This window comes from Canis aureus, chromosome 2 (genome assembly GCF_053574225.1).
Source record: "Canis aureus isolate CA01 chromosome 2, VMU_Caureus_v.1.0, whole genome shotgun sequence".
In the NCBI taxonomy this organism is placed as follows: domain Eukaryota; kingdom Metazoa; phylum Chordata; class Mammalia; order Carnivora; family Canidae; genus Canis; species Canis aureus.
Genome location: NC_135612.1, coordinates 35,218,181 through 35,237,332, shown reverse-complemented (window position 1 = coordinate 35,237,332; position 19,152 = coordinate 35,218,181). Strand labels below are relative to the sequence as shown.

General features: G+C 38.6%; 1 long non-coding RNA gene across 4 annotated transcripts in view; it reads right to left on the bottom strand.

Annotated features, from left to right (window-relative positions):
* The window catches only part of LOC144295861 (uncharacterized), a 135,500-nt gene that overhangs the window by 104,966 nt on the left and 11,382 nt on the right, over window positions 1-19,152 (bottom strand). Inside the window, exons 1-2 of one of the 4 annotated variants that reach the window (XR_013362974.1) lie at window positions 17,904-18,018; window positions 11,715-11,912 (exon numbers count right to left, since the gene is read on the bottom strand). The exons of 2 other annotated variants lie outside the window; for them this stretch is intronic. This is a non-coding gene — a long non-coding RNA (uncharacterized LOC144295861). Of the gene's footprint in view, window positions 1-11,714; window positions 11,913-17,903; window positions 18,019-19,152 lie in introns of those variants that run through there. One more of the 4 variants, XR_013362975.1, reaches the window with a different exon arrangement.

The following is a 19,152-nucleotide window of genomic DNA, read 5'->3' as shown; positions in this document are numbered from 1 at the left end:
CTTTTCTGTTTAATAAGGAAGACTAATGGTTTATCTATCTTATTAATTCTTTCAAAGAACCAACTCCCAGTTTTGTTGATCTGTTCTACAGTTCTTCTGGTCTCTATTTCATTGAGTTCTGCTCGAACCTTTATTAACTCTCTTATTCTGTTTGGTGTAGGTTTTATTTGCTGTTCTTTCTCCAGTTCCTTTAGGTGCAATGTTAGCTTGTGTATTTGAGTTTTTTCCAATTTTTGAGGGATGCTTCTATTGTGATATATTTCCCTCTTAGGTCTGCTTTTGCTGTATCCCAAAGATTTTGAATGGTTATATCTTCATTCCCATTAGTTTCCATGAATCTTTTAAATTCTTCTCTAATTTCCTGGTTGACCCATTTATCTTTTAGTAGGATGCTCTTTAACCTCCACGTGTTTGAATTTCTTCCAAATTTCCTCTTGTGATTGAGTTCAAGTTTCAAAGAATTATGGTCTGAGAATATGCAGGGGACAATCCCAATCTTTTGGTATTGGTTAAAACCTGATTTATGGCCCAGTATGCTGTCTATTCTGAGAAAGTTCCATGTGCACTTAAGAAGAATGTGTATTCTGTTGCATTTGGATGTAAAGTTCTGTAAATATCTGTGAAATCCCTCTGGTCCAGTGTATCATTTAAAGCTCCTGTTTCTTTGGAGATGTTGTGCTTAGAAGATCTGTCATTTGCAGAAAGTGCCGTGTTGAAGTCTCTCAGTATTAGTGTATTATTATGTTAAGTATGTCTTTACTTTGGCTTTTAACTGATTGATATAATTGGCAGCTCCCACATTAGGGACATAAATATTGTTGATTGTTATGTCCTCTTGTTGGATAGGTCCTTTAAGTATGATATAGTGTTCCTCTTCATCTCTTACTATAGTCTTTGGGATAAACTTTAATTTATTTGATATGAGGATTGCTACACCAGTTTTCTTTTGATGACCATTTGAATGGTAAATGGTTCTCCAACCTTTCAGTTCCAGCCTGTAATTGTCCTTAGCTCTAAAATGAGTCTCTTATAGATGGCAAATAAATGGGTCTTGCTTTTCTATCCAGTCTAAAACTCTGCGTTTTTTGATGGAATCATTTAGCTCATTCACGTTCAGAGTTACTACTGAAAGATATGAATTTAGTGTCATCATAATACCCATTCAGTCCCTGTTTTTATGGATTATTTCTTTGGGCGTCCTCTTTCTTTTACAAAGTCGCCTTTAATATTTCTTGCAGAACTGGTTTGGTGGTCACATATTCTTTCAGTTTCTGCCTATCTTGGAAGCTCTTTATCTCTCCTTCTAATCTGAATGAGAGCCTTGCTGGATAAAGCATTTTTGGCTGCACGTTCTTCTCATTTAGGACCCTGAATATATCCTGCCAGCCCTTTCTGGCCTGCCAGGTCTCTGCGGAGAGGTCTGCTTTTAATCTAATATTTCTCCCCATATAAGTTAGGGATCTCATGTCTCTTGCTGCTTTAAGGATTTTCTCTTTATCTTTGGAATTTGCAAGTTTCATTATTAAATGTCAAGGTGTTGAAGGGTTTTTATTGATTTTAGGAGGGGACCTCTCTATCTCCTGGATCTGAATGCCTGTTTCCCTCCCCAAATTAGAGAAGTTCTGAGCTATGATTTGTTCAAATGTGTTTTCTGATCCTCTGTCCCTTTTGGCACCCTCTAGAATCCCAATTATATGAGATTTTTCCTTCTGAGGCTGTCATTTATTTCCCTTAACCTTTCCTCAGGGTCTTTTCATGGTTTTTCTCTTTTTTCCTCAGCTCCCTTCCTAGCCATCTACTTGTTTTCTATGTCACTCCCTCTGTCTTCTACTTCATTAACCCTCATCTTTGCGACCTCCAGTTTGTATTGCATCTCATTTAATTGATTTTTAATTTCAGCCTGATTAGATCTAAATTCTGCAATCATGAAGTCTCTTGAATCCTTTATGCCTTTTTCCAGAGCCACTAGTAGCTTTATGATTGTACTTCTGAATTGGCTTTCTGACATTGAATTATGATCCAAATTCTGTAACTCTGTGGGAGAGAGGACTGTTTCTGATTCTTTCTTTTGTGGTGACTTCTTTCTCGTTATTTTGCTCATTGCAGAGTGGCTGTATGAGCAGGCTGCATCAAGAATATCAACCAGGACTTAAGCAAATTTCACCCTAGATATTTCTCCTGAGTTCAGAGACCAGAAATGGAAAACAAAGATCAGAACAAAATAAAACAAAAGGAACACTGAAGTGAAAAACAAATTTTAAAACAAAGTAGTAAAAAATAAAAGGCTAGTAATCCTAAAGAAGAAGAGAAAAAAAAGAAAAAAGAGAATAAAAAGGCAGGGGGAATGGGAGATGGTCATGGTGAAGAAGTTGTAGTGGAGGGAAAATGTAGTCTACCTGAGGGTTCTAGAGGATGATCTTCTTTTTTATGAGTATATTAAGTTCTGTATATTAGAAGATGCTCAGGTCCAAATTTATACAAACCAATAATACTTGTGAGGGCCTCAACATTGACCACCAAAGCATAAATGAGATAAAAGAGGGTGGCAGAATAGGAATGAGGAATGTCACAGAATGAACCAGCATAGTATATCAGTTGGTTATGGGTGCATGCTGTTCATGTTTTAGAAGGTATTAACTTCTGCCATTGTAGAACAAAATGAAGCAGAGAATACAAAAAACCCAAAACCAAGGAAACATATCTTGTATATCTCCCCAAATTAAGTTAGGTATTTTGAAGGGAGTCTGGTAGTGGAAAATATATCTAGGACCTGTAATTGTAGAAATATGAAAGTCAAAAAGGAAGAATCTTAAAAATGAAGACGTGGTAAAATATTGTAGTTAAGGTGGGAAAAGAGAAAAAAATTGGAAATTTACAATGTGATATAAAAACGAGTTGTATTGGAAAAAGGAAGAAAAAAAAAAAAGAAGGGGTACCCACTGGTTCTATATACTGTAAATCTCTCAACTTCCTCTGGAACTTTCCAGTGCTGTTTGTTGAAGAACTTGCTTTTTCCCTGTTCTTGGAGCTGGTCTTCTGGGGTTTGGGGCCTACTGTCTGGATCTCAGGTGTGTGCACCTGGGGGAGGTGCCTGGCCCCCCACTGGGTGCCAGGCTCAGTGGGAGCTGTTTACCCCATGAGGCCCCTGTTCCTTGGCAGCCCCGCTCCATCCCAGGCACAGAGTGACACCAGGAGGAACAACAACACTGGCGGGGGCCAAGTCTCAGGCTCTGGAGTCAGCTCCCACAGTAACTACCACAGTGTCCCAGTCCACACTGGCCTGGATGCTCTGGGGGTAGAGGGCGCTGATCTGCACAGCTTGGGGGCACCCAGTACTCTCCCCACCTCTGCCTGTCCCTGGGAAATGCAGGAGCTTGGGCTGTGTCCCCCGGCGCTCTGGGATCTGGGGCCTGTGCTGCTGGAATCATGCTCCCAGGCTGTGGCTTCTGAAGGCAGCAGGGTGCAGCTCCCTCTGCCTGAGCCACCACCTGAGCTTCTCCTGAGGCCCCGCAGGGCTCGCTCCAGCCCTTTCTCGAGCTCCGCGGGGTGTGGGGCGTTCCCCCCCAGGCACACTGCTTCTTATTACTGACTCCAGGAACCTGGAGGCTACACTGCCCCTCCTGCGGTTCTCCCCGAGTTCCCTGCTGAGCGCCTTTCTGGGAAGAATCTGGTATGGATTTTTCAAGTTCCTGCTTCTCTGGCGCTGGGCTTTCGTGTCCCTGGGAGACTTTTGCCCAGGCCTTAGTCTGGCTCCTCACAGGGGCCCCTCCCCCACTTGATTCTTTTTTATTTTTTTCTACCTTCCTACCTTGTTATAAGCACAAACTCTTCTTTCTGTAGCCTTCCAGCCGTTTTCTCTTTATTTTATTTATTTATTTTTAAAAAGATTTTATTTATTTATTCATGGGAGATACAGAGAGTAAGAGAGGCAGAGACACAGGCAGAGGGAGAAGCAGGCTCCATGCAGGGAGCCCGATGTGGAACATGATTCTGCGTCTCCAGGGTCACCCTCTGGGCCAAAGGCAGCGCTAAACCATTGAGCCACCCAGGCTGCCCTGTTTTCTCTTTAAATCTCAGGTCGAATTCATAGGTTTTCAGGATGATTTGAAAGTTATCTAGGTAAGTTGGTGGGGACAGGTGACTTGTGGATCCTTCTCCTCTGCCATCTTGCCCTGCCCCCACCCAAGTATTTTTTATAAAAATAATGTTTTAACAGACCTCACTTTTTAGAGCAGTTTTAGGTTCAAAGGAAAACTGAAAAAAAGGTATAAATTTCCCATATACTCCCTCCCCACCATATACATAGCTTCCTCCACCATGAACATCCTCAACATGTGGTATATTCATTACAATTGATAAACCTAAACTGACACATCATTATCATCCAGACTCTATACTTTATATTAGTGTTCACTCTCAGTGTTGTATACTCTATGGGTTTGCACGATTATATAATGACATGTGTCCACCATTAGTATCATACAGAGTAGGTTTTTTTTTTTTCCAGAGTAGTTTCAATGACCTAAAAATCTTTTGTGCTCTGACTGTCCATTCCTCCTTCTTGTTTTCTATTAACTTTTAATGGTAGTCTTTGTATATAATTATTAATTTTGTATATAATTTTCTTTTTTCTTTCTTTCTTTCTTCTTTCTTTCTTTTCTTTCTTTCTTCTTTCTTTCTTTCTTTCTTTCTTTCTTTCTTTCTTTCTTTCTTTCTTTCTTCCTTCTTCTTTCTTTCTTCTTTCTTTCTTTCTTTCTTTCTTTCTTTCTTTCTTTCTTTCTTTCTTCCTTCCTTCTTTCTTTTATTTTTTTGAGAGAGAGATGGCAAGGGAGAGCAGGAGGTGGAGAGAGGGAAAGAGGAAAAGGGAGAGAGAGAATCTTTAGGAGGCTCCAGGCTCAGTGCAGAGCTCAACATGGGGCTCAATCTCATAACCCTGAAATCATGACCTGAGAAAAAATCAAGAGTTCCATGTTTAATCAACTGAGCTACCCAGGCACTCCTATATATAATTTTCTAATAAACCCACTTAGTAAAGGGTTTTATTTCTTTTTTTGTTGTAACTGATTTCTCTTTAACTCTACAAGTATGTAATCATATCATTTGTAAATAATGATAATTTTGCCACTTACATTCCAGTATTTTCACATCATTTATTCCTCTTATGAAATTGTTTTGACTAGAACATTCAGAAAAAGTAATAAACAATAGTGGTGAAATTATACATTCTTGCTGTACCTCTGTCTCAAAATTGAGTGATTTTAGGAGAGCATTTAACAAAAGGACTAATTATTAAAAGTGTAAGCAGAGATTTGGCAAAACATCAAGAGAAGATGGAGTGCTCTGGGCCAGTAAAAGTGAGAGAGCCTTTGTCTTTCAGAACAGAAATGGGGCAAGGAGAGCAGTGCTCACTCCCACAGGGAGTGCTCTAGGAAGAAGACCACCTATGTAGCAGTATCAAGATCTTCCTTTGTTTTAATTAAACATTACAGAAAGATAAACAGAATAGGGTAATATACTTGCCACCCATGATGAACAACTGTTAACATTTTGACATGATTCATTCAAATTCAACAAAAATTCCTTTACAGATATATTGCAATCCACCTCTCTTTGTTTGTTTCTTCCCAGGACAAATTCTTCCTTTCTGCTCCAGAGATATTCACTATCACACATTTTTGTGAATTTATACTTTTCACATAATATAGATATGGAGCAATACCTATGGAAAAGGTTTTTGGAACACTGAAGAAATATTTTTTTAACCACTGATTGCCATTGTTTTAGAATATATCAATTGAGAAAAACCCTTATTTTAAAAATGGTTTCATCAGGAGCAGGAACATGAGGATAAAAGTAGCCAGGAGTCAAGGATCCGTGTGGTTAGGCTCACCTCTATTACTATACATATGGTTAGGCTCACTTCTGTGACTAGGAGGTTGGTGGGCAAGTCGCTTAACCTATGTCCTCTGAATTCAATTTCTTTACTTTTAATGTGTTTGTAAAAAATTTCAGGCTTTGTGATCCATACAGTCTCTATCTCAACCACCCAGCTCTATTATTACAGTACAAAATCACCCATAAATATGTAAATGAGCAAGTGTGGCTGCTTTTTAATAACATTTTGTTATGATCATTGAAATTTGAATTCATATAATGTTCACATGCCAGAAAATATTATTCTTCTTTCTATTTATTTCAGTCATTGAAAAAGGTAAAATCCATTCTTAGATCTGGACAAAAATAGATACTTGACCAGAATTAGCTCATGGGTCATAGTTTGCTGAAATCGTGCTCCCAGTAGTTTAGCAATAGTTAATATTGTTTACATATTTTGTAAATAAATAACATTATTTACATTTGAATGTAAAATATGACACTTCTTCAATTCTAAATATATCAGTACACATCTCCTAAGGATAAAGATAGTCTCCTGCTTAACTGCAATGTCATAATCATAACTAAAGAATTAACACTAATTCTCAAATATTACCTAATTTTTGGACCATCTTGAGTTTGACTTAGTGTGTCCAAGATGTCTTCCAGTATGTGTTTTCTTGTTAAGCATCTATTCAAAGTTTACTCATTACATTGCATTATTTTTTATTTTTTATTATTTTTTTATTATTACACTGCATTTTAATGAATCTCTAGTCTTTTTAAAATAGCCCATGCTTTTCCTCCATGATTTTTAGCTTTGAAAAGTCTGAAAGTACCATTTCTGTGTCCAATATTCTGCATTTGTAGATTATTTTTTCTTGTGGGATTTTTTAAAAAAGATTTTATTTATTTTGAGAGAGAGAAAGTGAACATGAGAGAGATCAAACAGAGGGAGGGGCAGAGGGAGAGGTTAGAAGCAGACTCCCCACTGAGCAGGGAGCCTGATGTGTGACTTGACCCCAGAAACCTGGGTCATGACCTGAGCTGAAGGGAGATGCTTAACTGACTGAGCCACCCAGGTGCCCTCTTGTGGGATATTCTCATGTTTTCTGTGAACTGATAGTTAAAGCTAGGTGATTACTTTAGATTCAGGGTAAACTTTTGTCAAGAGTACTTCATAGGTGATGCTGTGTGCTTCACATTCATTAGGAAGCAAATAACACCTGTTGTCCCAGGTGGTGACTAGCAGATTCTCTGTCATAAAGATACATTGTCCTTTCGCAATCAGCAAGGACTCTCTGTGGAGACTGTTTGGCACCTTCAAATATCTCGTTTTTCAACTGCCATTTCTCTAATGGCTTGGGTATTCAGTGATTCTCATCTGAATCAGTCATTACATTGAAAAATTGCTTATTTTAATTGCTCTGTAGATTGAAGGGATATTCATTTCAAAAGGACATACAGGAATCACCACTACTTGGTAGAAACTCTTTCTAAAATAAGTTAACGTGAAACATTGTTTTGGCCTTACTTAGTGAGGATAGCTGTGCAGGAACTGAAGGTGGTAAAAGACAGAGGACAAATGATAAGCCATGCCCACAAATTGGTTTTATAAAAGATTTGAGACATTTGTAAGCAGTACCCACCTTCTTTCTGCTATCACCATGACAACATAAGTGAGCCCGGCTAGAACCTTCCAATGGCAATTCCTATACTTAAGCTCCCAGTCCTATTGAGAAGAATATCCTTGATGTTTATTATATTCAGATTAAATATAAATGTCAGGGGAGCTGGAGGAGGGATGACATGTCAAGATGTATACTGTGGACCTTGTGTTTCACCAAGGATGGCCTCATTGCCACTTTTTCATTATTTAAAACAGTAAGGTTATTGTTTGGTACAATAGCTAATACCTTGTTTTTTTAAAGTGGTTTTTTGTTGTTTGGCACTGTACTTAATTTGATGGTGTTCACGTAAAAAAAAGAAATGATTTACCTTTTTGGAGAAATCAAGCATCTAAACATAGAAAAGGAAAGTCTGAAAGACTTCTGGTCTTTCTGAAACAATGACACACTTTTACCTATGCATCCCACAAGAACAGCTAAAATCCCACCCCTGGTCATTATATATAAAATAAGCATAAAACTCAGAAAAGTGGAGAGTAAAAGGCAACCTGCTGGGAACCTCAAGACTATGAAATGTCATACCTTTGAGCTTCTTTTTGCCTCATATATGCTGGACTGTATTCTGGAGAAGTCAATAACCCAGAAATGTCAATGAGCACAGACAACAGAAGCTCCAAGAAAAGCTTGCTTACCTCTACTTAAAAGGCCAGGAAAGGGACAGTCTAGGAAGACAGATAATTTTAGAAAAAACTCCAGACACACACCACAGGAAAACCACAGCCTCATGGTAGTGTCAACTCTCTAGTGGGGAAAGATCTCCCACAGCCAGTGGTATCCTGATCCTGAGTTTTGATACTATACTCTTGTTATGTAAAATGCAACCATTGAGAAAAACAGGGTGAAGAATACTAAGGACCTCTCTGTGTTGCTTTGCATTGCAAATAATTGGTTAATTAATTAATTGATGTATAATTGATACACAATGTTATAATAGTTTCAGGTGTACAACTTAGTGATTTGACAATTCTGTACATTACCCAGTGCTCACCGTGATAAATATGGTTGTTATCTGTCACCCTAAAGTTCCTACAATATTATTGACTATATTCCCCATGTGGTACTTATCATGTCTCTAACTTATAATTTTTATAACTGGAAGTTTGTACCTCTTAGTCCCCTTTATCTATTTCCCCCATCCCCGACACCGCTCCCTTCTGGCAACCACCAGTTTATTCTTTGTATTTATGATTCTATTTTTTTTATTTCAAAATGAAAAGTTAAATTAAAAATGCCAACTGTTGGATGATATTTTTCTTTTTTCATCTGGGTGCTTTGTAGTCACTTTAGTGTACATTGACCAGGTTCAGTGTCTTATGTCAAAACAATTAGAACAAATAACTGCTTGCCTATTTAATTCTGGTACAATGTCCCTAAATAGTAGCTTCAAAGGAGTGCCATTTAGAACTGGGAAAATTCATCTTTAAATGGAAGATTAGGGGAACCCTGGGTGGCTCAGTGGTTTAGTGCCTGCCTTCAGCCCAGAGCATGATCCTGGAGTCCCGGGATCGAGTCCTACATCAGGTTCCCTGAATGGAACCTGATTCTCCCTCTGCCTGTGTCTCTGCCTCTCTCTCTCTCTCTCTCTCTCTCTCTCTCTGTCTCTCAGGAATAAAAAAAAATGGAAGATTTAGGAGAAACTTTGGTGGTCCTATGGAAAAGTCAGGTTACATTTATGAGTAAAGCATACAAAAGAGAAAGCTATCAAGGACAATCATAGGAAGCCATGGAAACATTTTTGTAACAAAACTCCACTTATCTCAAAAAAAAAAAAAAAACCCTGATAATGTTACCCTTTCTTTATTCATTTCAATGTAATTCAATATAAAATTTAAGTAAGAACAATGGTCACCAAAAGGGACATTAATAAAGGGAGCTCTGCTTTCAACCTACAGAAATTATTTTTTTCACACTTACTTACTACTCTGAGATACATCAAAGATCAAAATAAGAAAGGTCCCCATGCCCATGAACGTTGGGGATGCTCACATCTAGGACACAGCCTGGAACCTTCTAGAAGCAAAGTAGTATAACAATGTTGGATGGAATCCAGGTTTGCAGCCTGAAGCAGAACAAAACATAACAGCCACAAATACCTATGAAGACTATAATGGGGCAGTGGATTAGCCTAGCCTTTCCTAGTTGGAACTATGGAAAGTGGCAAGGAAATTTTCTAGTCACCAGAATTGTTCATAAAGAAACATACTGCCTTAATAAGGAATGTTCATCAGTTTTTCATCACTCATTTTTGAGCAAGAGAAAGATCACATATTGTAAAGACTGTGGTCCAGGAGGATGTGTAATGAGTGAAAGCAGAATGTGAATGACCAGTAAATCTGATAGCAGAATTTTGGGTGAACAGTGTGGCGTTGAGCACACACTATTAGAATACAACCAGATGTCTCAGACCCCTTTGACTCTTTGTTAGGTCTGCCAGCTGTAACACAAGAGGCAGTTCAATTTGACTCTTGGATCAAGAGCAAATATTTTTTAATATATATAAATCCCATCAAGAATTTGCCATGTAATGGTACTTGCTCAATCTGGAAACCATAGTTGCATTGCACCTCCCAGCTTCTTTGTTCCTTTCCTTCTATAGCTAACACCTGCAGCTTCTCAGAAAAAAAAAAAAAAAGAAAAGAAAAGAAAGAAAAGAAAAGAAAAGAAAAGAAAAGAAAAGAAAAGAAAAGAAAAGAAAAGAAAAGAAAAGAAAAAAAGAAAAGGCCAGAGGGTTACTGGAGCCCATTCACCCTCAGTGCAGAGAGCTGGGGATGTTTGAGAATTGACCTCTTCCCAGAGCAGTCTTAGCCAACCACCAACTAGTGCAGGAAACATGCCAGCCCAGCTCTCTGGCCTGGTGTGGGGACAGGTCTGAAATGTAAGTGACACACCAGAGCTCCCCAAGGATCAGGCTTGGGTTGGGGCTTTGTCTGAACTTGCACCTTTCCTTGGGTCCTTGGTCCACCATGACAGTCTGGAAATAAGAGGTGAGAATACAGAATTGGCCTTGAAGAATTTTCCCCATGGTGAAATACATTGTCTAAATAGACATGAATGCTAGAAATTCCTTCATCAAATTATTGCTTGATGTTAGTAGGCAAGTCTTTGAGTCAAACCTGAAAATCTGACAGTCTTATCTATAAAAGGAATGTCTTTGATAATTAAAATTATTACATCCAAGAGAAAAGCCAAGAAACAGTCTTAAACACATCATCTATTGAGGAGCAAGGGTGACCTTTAATCCCTTGCAAGGACTTGTCCACAGACTGTCCACCCAGATGACATTGTGACACCGAATGTCTGACTGGGAAAAACAGATCCCTCTTCTTGGGACTCCTAAATTTAGCACATCCCAAGACTTGACATATGCAAACATAACTTTGTGGATGGGGGTCAGTGAAGCACCAAAGATCCCCATCTAGTAATTATCTTCTTAAAATTATCTCCTTGTGGATATGTTAACATGCTTTTGGTTTTCTGTTTGCTTTTTCCAGTTTATCACCAAATGGGTTCCAGGAAACTTTGAGAATCTGTCCCTCATGCCCATCCTCCCCCCTTTCACCAACCAAAGAACAAAGATTTTCTTTTTGTAAATTACTAGGATAGGTAGAGAAGCAAAGCAAAAAGTCTACTACATAGGAAAAGGGGGGCATTTGACATTCACTAAAATGTAACTTATTCTTCCAGGAGGAACTCACTTTGCAACAAAAGCATCTTCACAAAATAGGCAGGCAGAAGGACTGAAGAATTTAAAACCAGCCATGATTATGTTTGAGCCTCTGGGAAGTGCGTGGGTGCATTTGAGAGGCATGAATGTTACTGGCTGGCATGGCAACAACTGGACTCTGGTTTTCTTTTCCTCAATACCTGAGACAAAGGTACTGGTAGAGAGGCTGGTTTTATTTTTCTTGTCTTGACAGGGTGGGCTTTTCCTTCTTCTGAAACTGATGCTTAGCTGGGCTTGCACAGATAGAAAAAATTAGAACTTGAAAAATGTAGCATCTTGAGGAAATATGAGTAAATTCCTGAAATAGTTTCCATTTATTGAATACCAACAAAATATTATTTTATTATTTAGTATATATTGTTTCATTTTTTGCTATTGTATACATTTTATAGAAAAGGAAATAAAGACTTCAGGAAATAAGAACTCACCAAGTTCACTTAGCATGTAACCCTTGCACAAAATTGTCCACCTAAAGAAGAAATCACAGAAGTGTGCTCTTAAATAAGATCGCATTTCTCCAGTTCCTGCTGGTGGTCCCAGCTTCAGATTCCATGATTTATTTGTTGTGTATAAGGCTTGCATGTGTGCAGTCAATATTTCAATGCCCATCTATAATGTACATAGTACTGCAGAGGAAATAAGAGAAATATAAGGCTTCCAGGGATATAAGACTTCAGCAGATAAAACAATTATAGAAAAACCATATCTCCTTGCTCTGGATTTAAAGAGAATTGTCCCCACACAAGGAAAAGTGAGATTTTTTTTTTTGGATCAATATGTTTGCTACTTAAACAAAAACATCATGGAACATGAAGTGGAATAAAACACCCTGTATTCTCTGAGATGGCACAGTTCTGGCATATTGTTTGAGCTATCACTGCACTGATGAGGTTAACCTTTTAATATCCAGCACTGTGCTGAGACACATCCATGCAGGATCTCAACCAATTTCTTGCTCAAGCATTATAGAAACTTGTTTACCCTGCAATTTTTTTTTAATTTTGCTTTCCACTCTCATCAAGATTGCACCAAGCGGATGACTGACCTACTTTTGCTGCAGTGTTTGATTTGCTTTTAATTATAGCAATTACAGTGCCCTAATCACTGGTATCATCCCCAGGATGTTGGTTTTTTTCTTAATGTTATTGAACTCAGATTACACAGCTTTGGTGCCAGCGTGAAGCCTGCTAATGATCCAGGGATGGTGCTGGTGGTCTTAAGGATGCGTTAGAGGTCAAGAGCCTGTTTTCAAGATTTCTCCAGTGGCTGCTGGGCTGACCTCATTGTAAAGAGATGTTCCTTGGCATGCCCCAGGGAAACCTGAATTGCCCTGATAATGTCCTGGAAAAAAAAGATTCTTTTAGGAGACCCAGCAGAGTGAGGCATTCGAGTTCTACAGAACAGAGTTTTCAGCATGAATTTGAAATCTTTTCAAAATTTAAAACATTTCTAAAAAAATGTTTTCCAGATGTCTTCTACTTCTCTCCTCTCCCTTCCTACCTTACTATTCTTAATCCTTGTCTTAGTCAGTTTAGGGAGTTGTAACAAATATACCATAGACTAAGTAGCTTAAACAGTGAACATGTATTTTTCATAGTTTCAGAGGCTGTGAAGTCCAGGATCAAGGTGCTGGTAGATCTGGTGTCTGGTGAGGGTCCTCTCTGTTTAGCAGACAGCTCTCTTCTTTTTGTTAACTTCACATGGCAGAGAGTAGTGAGAGAGTAAGCTCTCTTCTGTCTCTTACAAGGCCACTCATACCATCATGAGGGGTTCATCTTCATGACCTAATTTCTTCCTACAGGCTCCATCTCTAAAAATTGCCATTGCATTGGGGGATAGGATTTCAACATATGAATTTCGGGAGAACAGAAGCATTCAGTTCAGAACAATTTCCAAATTCAAAACATCTCTTGAACGACCTCTATAAAATTGCTAATAATAATAATAATAATAATAATAGCATTTATGGAGACTAACCATATGCAAGTATAACCCCTTTCTTTTTCTTTTCTTTTTCAGGGGGCAGAGTGAGAGAGAGAGGATCTTACTTAACCAGGCTCCATACCAAGTGCAGAGCCTGACTTAAGGCTTGATCTCACAACCCTGAGATCATGACCTGAGCTGAAATCAAGAGCTGGAGGCTTAACTGACTGAGCTACCCGGGCACATTGATAACTAACATTTCTGCAGTGCAGAGCAAGGTTCCAATTCATGTGATCTGTGGTGTCTCCAGTGAATTCTTCCTATGTAGGATGCAATCCGAGCACCCATTAGTATAAAAAGACATGTCAGGAGAGGCTCCATATTCATGAGGCTCAGTGGAGACTGGGAATCTAACGTAACAAAGCATTGCCCTTCATTGGGAAACCAGCTTCAAGTTAATTAAATTGATAGTATAGAAAAAAAGGGTGGTGATTAATGATTTTTACTCTTCTGGTTTGATGAAATATATGCAGTCAAATATAATTAATTTTCACCTTCACAATGGTGGAATGATGAGTCTGCTAGTGAGGTGTGGAATTATAGGATGCTCAGATGCTCCTTATAGAAAGGCTGAGCACAGAGCCCCACCTAACTCAAGTCATTTTTTACCTCCTCTCTGTATATGGAAGCACTAATTTACTTAGAGATTGTTGATATACTAATTACAATCACACTCACCTACTCATTAAAGTAACTCCTCCAAGGAATTTCCCCATCCTTTTAAATCTGTACTAATTGCAGGTCTATTTTTAAAGTACAGCAGAATGATAGAGAATAAGAGACCTGGGTTGGAATCCAGACTCTTCCACTTACTGACTGTAATATTAGACAAGTTATGAGCCTTTGTGAGTCTCAGTTTCTTTACCTATAAAGTGGAGATAATCATATCCTTCCCTGGTCTGAAGGCTATGAAGAAGAAATGACAGCCAATCCCCCCAACAGTGTGCTATGGTGAGTTTACAGTATAAATTTCTGGTCCATATTTTTGCATTTAATTAATCTGGATTTTGACTTTTTACTAATTTCAACTGCTCTCCTTCTAACAAATACAACCAGAACAGCATTTTTCTTTTCTTGTTTCTTGAACTATTAGTACAGTTTTCTTTCAATAAATGTCTTGTGTGCAGTGATTTTCTTGGCATGCTATTGAAGTTAGTTTAACTGTAAAATGGTGAAACTGATTTCAGAAGTGAAACCAGAGGCTTCTCTCCACATTGGTAGGTATAGAAGAATGTGTCTTCCATGGTATCTCATGAATTAATCTAATTGTAAGGAGGCTATAAGGATTTTTGTGTCTTTACTCTGCATCTTTTGTTCTTTGATACTTGGAAGAGATTTTTCTTGCCTTTTGGGGTATTTCAAGAGGACAAGCCTTAGTCTTCATAAGCAGCTCTTTTGACTACTCTATGAAGCACAGGGATTTGTCAGACATCACATGCTCATGGTTGCCTTTTAATTCAAGTGAAGGACATAGTGAGTCTTTAGGGGAGGTAAGGCAAAGTACAGAGAGATTCAAACATGAGAGGACACAATCCTACTGATAGGTGAGGAGAAACTTACTGGAGAAGGTCTGTTTGGAGCAGGACTTGAGACTGAGAAGGCTCTCAGTAGCCTGAAAGGAGAGGCTGGGAAATCCCAGCCCTGTTGAGGATCTGTATCAACAATGACACAAATGTGGAAAGCTCTGACAAATGCTCAGTCACCAGAGAAAAGTGCAAGTTCTTTGCAGCAGAGGGAAGCTGCAGAGCAGAAAAATTAGGCTGCAGGTTGAGCTGCTGCTCTCCTGTGGAGGACCTGGACTATGGGATTTAACTTGTAAGAAGTGTTGAGCCATTAACAGATTTTGAAGTTTGCCATTCTTTGGAAGACATGGGTCTTGTGGCCCAGGCATTGTGAACAATACAGCTCTGTTTCTGCTTTCCATAAGAATCAAGTTCCCAGGATTGCTGGGAGGATATAAAAGCATTGCCTATTCAGGTTTGCCATCTAAGGGATAGCTAAGCTGACACTCAAGGATGTCAGGTAAGAGATGGATGAAGTTGGTGAGACAGGTCAGGTTAGATGCAGTAGAATGTGAAAAAGTGGGAAAGAGAGACCTTAGTGATTTGCAGAGCTGAAAATAGTGTTCTTTTAACTGAATGAGATAATTTACTAACCCAGCATCACTTGTTCTAATGCTTTTTGTTGGCAGCTGGGAGGGATCTGGGTTGGCAACACTGATTTGAGACTCCTTAACAGATGAAAGTTGAAAGCAAGAAGGGATTAAGATCCTCCCAGTGAATAAGTGATTATGAGATATGGGCCTAGTGAGGAACCAATGCTACGGGGACCAGTATAGTCATAGAGGCAGGAGAAAATCTACAAACAGGAGTTGGGTGAAGACAGTGTACAGACACTCTTTACCTTCACTTCATGTTCTTTCCAGTTTGAGAAGTGAGAAAGGTAAAAGCAAAAACAGTCCAAAATTTTCCCAGAGGCCTTTGTAAGTAAGAGTATCTAGATGCATCAATGTAGCACATGGACAGCTTCAGGGAATAGAGGCTATTTTTCTCCTGCTGGCAATACTGGTAAACAGTCTGTGAATCCATGAGTGTCGGTGGTGGTTACAGTGGCTTAACTCAGCATTCCAGTGTAGTTACCAGCTTTGTTCGTTCTAAGAGGCAATTGAGGTCACTAGTGTGGCAGCTGCAACTTCCTGGTCTCTAACATTGCTGCTTTGCTGATGTACTATCAAATTCTGTATCCCAGTGAAAGACACTGACTTCTGCTCTTATAGTCCAGTCAGTGATTTTTGTTAAACAACTGATTCTCTGGATTAAAATTTTTTTTTCTTTTCAAAATACCTAGAAATTCTTTTTTTTATTTTTTTAGTTTTTTGATTTTTATTTATTTATGATAGTCACAGAGAGAGAGAGAGAGAGAGAGAGAGGCAGAGACACAGGCAGAGGGAGAAGCAGGCTCCATGCACGGGGAGCCCGATGTGGGACTCGATCCTGGGTCTCCAGGATCGCGCCCTGGGCCAAAGGCAGGCGCCAAACCGCTGCGCCACCCAGGGATCCCAGAAATTCTTTTTTCTTGCAAAGAACTGGGACTCATAAAGGAAATTTAGGAAGCCCAGAGAAGAGACTGTTTCAAGAAGGTGGGCGTGAGCTACTGGTATCACATGTTGCCAAGAGCTAATAAAAGTAAAAAGCAAAAGATGTCTGCTGTGTTTGGAAGTTGTTTCCTATCAAAGTGGCTCCAGGGTGCCATAGGTCAGGCAGCAGGGTCACCTAGACAGGTATGTGCCCCAGGGTAGGCTGATCATGTCATGCTCCTTCAGTGTTCCCTAATTAACATCTTTTTTTTTTCTATTAATAGATATTAACCCATATGTCAGCTCTCACCTAGGTATGTTAATTGGACTCTTCCAAAACAAAACTCCTTTTTTATGATAACATTATTAAAAGATGAAAAAAATTAATGATGACTGTTGGGGAGATAGAAGTTTTCACTGCATAACGATTTCACATGGGGGCATTTTGAGTAGACATGCTTCCTCCCCAAGGTTCTTTGTTTCCGCACCATGGATACTATGTCTACTTTGCCTTTCTCCTGCTTCAGTTCTCAAGCCATTAGGCCCCTGACTCTTCGTTTCCAGATTCTTCCTCTTCCTTTTCAAACTCTCTCCTTATTTCATGCAAAGAGATTTAGCATTGTGGAAGCATCAGTCTCCAAGCTTGTATACACCCACCATTAGTCAAAACTTTTAAGTATGCCAATTTGCTCTGACTAAATCATGTTCCCAGGATCAGTTCTCCCTAGATGCTAATGGACCATTATAATGATCAACAAAAAAAGTTTGCCTGCCAAGTGTTCAAATCCACATAAAGAATTTGTTACATTCACTGAGCAGGAGTATAAACAATATGCATTTCATTGGTTCTATAAGAAGACTCCAGTAAATACTTGTGTTCATTAATATAATATTTCTAACTTTTGCTCATTATATTTAGTGCTTCATTATAAGGAAATGGGTAATAGAGAGAAAATTAAAGTTGTTAGGACATGGAGGTCAAGGAATAAAGAGGTTAGATTTTGCATGGGTCATCCACAAACAGCGAAGTTGTCTAGGATTGACAGCATCACTGTGTGTGGAAAGGAAGGTGGTGGACCAAGGACTGATATGTTTAATAAATAAATGAGAGCACCAGGGAGATGTATGAATGGCAAGAATTTGGAGGGATAGATAGTAGAAGAGGAGAGCTTTTATATGACTAGGGAGTAGTAATAGTATGAAAATTACATTGGAGATGAAGAAAGATTTTCACGATACTTACATTTGAGAAATAAAGTTAGTGTCTAGGTTATCAATATGTAAAAGAACAGGAATCAGGGCTTGTTTAGGAAACTAGGTCAGTGGTCCAGGAACAAAACAATGAGGGATTTAAGCATGTCAGTGAGAGGGTTTGAGTAGGGGATGTCGTATCTGCTAAATTCCGTGTCAGGGATACTTCTATCTTGTAACTTTAGTGGCAGTAGGAATTGAAAGGGGGATCAAGATAAGACGGGCTATTAGTAGTAACAAACTCTGAAATCTCATAGCAGAGCACAACACAAGTTGAAGGCAAGTTCATACAAAGCCCAATGCTGACCAGAATGAGGCTTCTCCATGATCTGAATCTCGGCCAGGATTCCTCCATTTTGTTATACTGCCATCTTATTGCATTCTTCCAAGTCAAGAAAATGTGTAGAAAATTGTGTAGGCTCATAATTGCATAAGAAAGAGAAAGATCATAAGGAAAATAAGAAAAGAAAAAAAAGAAAATAGCTGTAGAGTGTTCCAAGCAGTAGAGTAAAGGGATAGGGTTGCAAGGGAGACAACTCTAAGAATACTTTTTAAGATTATTTTGACTTTTGAACTATGTATATGTGAGTGTATATGCATCAATGTGTGTGTATATATTATTTGTCCATACATACATGACATCTCCAAAAAGTTAAATCAAAGAAAAAGATAGACCCTAATATTGAACACAAATAGAAACAAATAAATCCAAATATATATCAAATTGATAAAATAGATGTAGAGAAAATTATTAAAGTAATCCTTTATGTAGTTGTCTGAACATATTTAGTAAGATATATTCTACAGGCGATGAGAACTATAAACATTTTTTAAAAGTTTATTTATTTATTTTTAAAGATTTTATTTACTTATTCATGAGAGGCACAGAGATAGAGGCAGAGACATAGGCAGAGGAAGAAGCAGGCTCCCTGTAGGGAACTTGATGCAAGACTCGATCCCAGGACCCCAGGATCATGCTCTGAGCCAAAGGCAGATGCTCAACCACTGTGCCACCCAAGTGTACCTTATTTATTTATTTTAGAGAGAGAGAGAGAGAGGGAGCATGCATGCATGTGCTGCGGGGAGGAGCAGAGAGAGAGAGAGAGGCTTAAGCAGACTCTGTGCCAAGTGCTGGAGCCTGACTCAGTGCTCAATCTCACTGCCTTGAGATCAGGACCTGAGCTGAAGCCAAGAGTCCAGTGCTAAACCAACTTTAGCATCTAGGTACCCTAAAGCTCATTTGGTATTTTTATTATTAATTTTGGTGTTGTAATATTGGTGTTTGAAATTTTTAATGAGTATTATAGGATAAAGCAAATGAATAAAAATGTTAACATTTTTAGGAACCATGATTTTCATGTAAGATTTAGAAAAATTAAATAGACAAAGTAAGATAAACTTCATACAATTAAATTTTATTTGGAGCGTTGGTGGTATAGTGGTGAGCATAGCTGCCTTCCAATAAAATTTTATTTGGAAATAGCAATATGAACTTCCCATTGTTGTTTTAAGATTTTATTTATTTCTTTGAGAGAGAGAGCAAAAGGGGGGGCAGA